The sequence below is a fragment of the Belonocnema kinseyi genome, chromosome 9, assembly GCF_010883055.1.
Source record: "Belonocnema kinseyi isolate 2016_QV_RU_SX_M_011 chromosome 9, B_treatae_v1, whole genome shotgun sequence".
Lineage (NCBI taxonomy): Eukaryota > Metazoa > Arthropoda > Insecta > Hymenoptera > Cynipidae > Belonocnema > Belonocnema kinseyi.
The window spans coordinates 23,829,119-23,833,442 of record NC_046665.1 but is presented as its reverse complement, the minus strand read 5'-3'; the positions used below and the strand labels follow the sequence as shown (position 1 = coordinate 23,833,442).

At 36.9% G+C, this 4,324-nt stretch overlaps 1 protein-coding gene across 3 annotated transcripts in view; it reads right to left on the bottom strand.

Moving 5' to 3' along the window:
• LOC117179306 (protein transport protein SFT2-like) overlaps positions 1-4,324 on the bottom strand; it is a 67,102-nt gene that overhangs the window by 28,960 nt on the left and 33,818 nt on the right. For 2 of the 3 annotated variants that reach the window (XR_004467904.1, XR_004467905.1), the window contains exon 2: positions 3,564-3,700. The exons of the other annotated variant lie outside the window; for it this stretch is intronic. The gene's annotated coding sequence lies outside the window, so the exon portion shown is untranslated. The remainder of the gene's footprint in view (positions 1-3,563; positions 3,701-4,324) is intronic. 3 annotated transcript variants of the gene reach the window in all.

The window sequence follows — 4,324 nt, the reverse complement described above, 5'->3', positions numbered from 1 at the left end:
TTGAAACGGAGGACTCGCGCATAACATGTGCTCGACACTAAGCTTTGTTTTTAAAAATGCTATATTATTCAAGATGCAAATTACAAAAACATCAAGCCGCTTAGGTCATTAAAATTCTCCAATTTATATATTTCAAATTAGTAACTGACACTAGATATAGGCTATAGTCCGGTATACATCTATCATATATATTCCGAAAACAAAGAATTATTGTAAATTAAATCGTTACAATAGGATCCCGTTTATCCTGCGTTGGCGTGCGTGATCACTTTTTAACAAGAATTCAAAAATTAAAATTGAATTCAAACTTCTACAGAATTCGGCAGAATTAAAAAGAAGAAATTGATGTTTTCAGAAATATTCAGAAAATTAAAAATAAATCTATTTATATTCTGGATTATTCAAGAGAATGAAGAAATCTTTAATCGAATTTAAACGATTACAAATTAATTGTAAAAATCGAGAGAATTCTGCGGCATTCAAAGACTCAAAGGAATTCAAAATAAGTGAACGTCTATTCTAAATATTTCAAAAAAATAAATTTAAAAGAATTAAAATGATTTCAAGTGAATTCAAATACTTCTACCGAATTTTTCGGAATTAAAAAAAAACAGTGCATCTTAATTCAGCAATAGTTTACTGTCGGCGAAGTTCAGGAATTTGGAAACAGTTGAAAAGTATTCCATGCTTTCAGAAGAAGTCAGATAATTCCAACCATTTGATTAAATTCTACATTAATCAGGGATGGTCCCTGTATACACAGCCCCTCAAAAAAAGTGTTCGATGCAACCGACTATACAACCATTCCTATACGTTTTTGGGGTCGCTAAATTCGAATGACCGTGGATTCTGATAAAGCAGGATAATCTGCGTTCGCATTATTATTTGATACATGGATCAAAGTAACCTTTACGGGTCATTCGAAGGTCGAGTCACTCTCATAAATTAATTAATTTAAGATCAATAATAATTTGCATTGAGAAATCTATAAATTACACATTTTTATCGAGCATGGTTTACCTTCGTGGTATTTCTCAGAGGGGCATTAGAGAACCAAGACAGAAGACATATATATCCACGCGATACCGACGAATGGCGCTTGCTAATTTTCTGGGAAAAATGATACCAATTGATCATATGCTGGCTACCATAACATCTCGGTCACAATGGACTGAAAAAGGTACTCGAGCATCACTGATGAGCCCCACATAACTATGCGAACGAAACGTTTTAATTTGGTGTGAATACTCTGATCCTGTTATTAAAATTCAAAATCCTGCTTCCTTAGAGGACGCTAGAAATGGTGACAACTGTCTCAATTGAGGATGTGTAGAATAATCCAATTTTCGTTCCTTTAAGGTAACGAAGCCGTTAACGGCGTATTTCTCTGGCGGGCAGTAAAATGACATTCAAGGTTACCAGATGTTCGCCCACCATTACCCTAATAACTTCCACACAGGTCATGCTTCCGTTATCCGGGCGAGGTAGTAACCTAAGAAGATCAAGAGAGTGATTTAACGTTCAGGTGACCTTTACAGGTAATTTTGATCTAGAGGTAAAAAACCAAATGCAAACGTAAAATATCCCATTTTACAAATCCGCAGGTAAAAACAAAATTCCACTTAATAAAAAAAAGTTAACCTTCAAATGAACTTCATCCTGACCCGATGAATTGAAACATCCCTTGGATTTAGATTCAGCGACCCCAAAAACGTATACGGTGTTCTAGTCTCATGCGTAAAATACTTTTTTGTGGGGCTACGTTATTTGCAATAATGTAGGAATTACATTGCTATTTTTTCTGTGCACCGAATTTGATGAGCAAATATTTTATCGCGAACATGCTTAAATAAAAGAATTGATTTTTTTACAGCTATTTTACAGTTCGATAAAACTTGAGCCCATCCGATATAAACAGACAAACCCATTCGTAATTGCATTTTTTTGCTGAAGCAAGGTGAAGATACCATGGTACGAGATATTGCTTCTCAGAGTTGCACGCACACTGGCAACATGCAATTTCAACGCCCCGTTGTGTCCAAAACACGCATCTTATCCAAAAATGTTTGAGGACTTTTCGATTTAATTTTTTTTTATATCAGCCGTCACAAGAAATGGCAATATTCTTTGGACACCCTGTATATGTATTTTTGGGCGCTAAATGCGAATCTGACATTAGTTTTCCCCCAGCACGTCAGGGTTTCCCCTTAGACACGGAAATTATCCGAGAAAATCAGCTTTTACGGGTATGAAATTACCCTTGCTATTGAAATCGTTTGGAAACAAGGCCCGGCATAATATCTTGATGTATTTTGGTGCGCCAAATACAAATTTGACATTAGTTTTCAACAATCACGTCACAGGTTTTCTCCAGGAGCGGAAATTTCGATGGAAAGTCAGCTTTTTCGGGTATGAAATTACCCTTGGTATTGAATTCATCCGGAAAGATGAATTAAATACACATTGTAATTTCACGTATGGACTACTTGATTTCTATAACAATTTTCTGCGTCTAGGAGTAACCCTGACTTGTTTCCAGACGATTTCAATACGAAGGGTTATTTTATACGCGATAAAGCTGATTTTATAGAGAATTTTCCGCGTTGAAAGAAAAACCCTGATGCGCTGGGGGAAGTCATGTCAGATTCATATTCAGTGTGCCAAAATACATGAAGATATTATGCTCTGACCTGTTTCCAGACGTTTTCAATACCAAGGGTAATTTATAACTAGAATAGCTGATTTTCGAGGGAATTTTAAGCGTCTAGAGAGAAACCTGTTAAGTGGCTTCCGATACAAAATTAAAATTTTGCCGCGGCGTACTAGGCAGTCTGATAAGTACCTGAAAATTCTAAGAGATGGCATTAGTATTCACTAATGTGAATGTGAAGCGTCCAAAAACGCAAAAATGGGAAGGAAAGCTTATGGCCTCCGTATTTTGGGATGCACATGGCATAATATTCGTGGACTATCTGGAAAAAGGTAAAACCATAACCGGAGCATACTATTCATCATTATTGAACCGATTGAAAATGGAAATCACCGAAAAACGACCGCATTTGAAGAAGAAAAAACCGCTTTATCATCACGACAATGCGCCTGTTCATTCATGCTTAGTTGCACATGCAAAATTGCATGAAATCGGCTTCGAATTGGTTCCTCAGCCACCGTATTCACCAGATCATGCCCCCAGAGACTATTAATTGTTCCCTAACCTGAAGAGATGGCTCACCGGTAAGCGTTTTTACTCAAATGAGGAGCTCATAGCTGAAACTGAGGCGTATTTTGGAGACCTTCCGATCGAGTACTTTTCGGGCGATATCAAAAAGTTAGAAAATCGTTCGACTCGCTGTATCGACCTAAAAGGAGAGTATGTTGAAAAATAAAACAGACTTTGGCCAAAAAAACGCCTCCGTGTTTCATTTTTCAGGGACTTATCAGACTGCCTAGTATAATTTGGAAAAATCAAAAGATGGCCGCGAAGCAATTTACAGGCATGAGGCGCTTGCATGCATGCAGCAGGGGACGGGTTGCACACTCAAACTAACTTTAATCCTACTCACGTTGCAGAGTACTGATGCCCAATGTCAATTTTTAAATTAAATTTAAATCAGGAACATAATCTAAGGAAATAAAGATGCAGATGAATGTTGATGTGCACATCACAGTGAGATGGAGGTTCCAATTGCAAAAGGTCCTTCTGCAAAAAACAAGTCTCTCTATTTTTGACATTCTTACTAAGAAATATCACCCCTTCCAATAACCTAATCCGAGCTCAGGAACGTGATGAGTAAATTGAACTCCAGTTAGTCGAAAAAGATTCTCGTATCGAGGAGCACCTCTCTTGTAGTTGATTCGCGATTAACGGTACCCGTCCGCGGCCCTGTGACGCCACTCAATTTAACATCAGAACTTCGGCAGAAATCAATAAGTACGTGGGCTTTTCTGTTGTTTTCTAAACCGATTGGTGGATCGAAAGTTAAACCCATTAATAAGTTCCCATCTCCAGGGGTCAACTCTTGTAATTTGATATCAGGTTTAAGTGTAGCTCTGCCAGGGTTAAGTTAGGACTAAATTTTTTATGAAATGGTGAGCGTTTGTTTGATATTTTTTAAAATTATTTATTTAATTTTTAGGTTAATGCAAAGAGCGAAGAAAGTGTCGATTTTTTTAATTTCATTTTTTATCTCCTAGACAAAATTTTGCTTATACTTTCCGTCCCTTAGATTCAATGAACAAAGGTAAAAGGAAAAATAAACATGGTTTACTTGTATAGTTATATAGTCGACCATGAGAGAACGGGAGAGAGCGGTTTAGGCTTTTC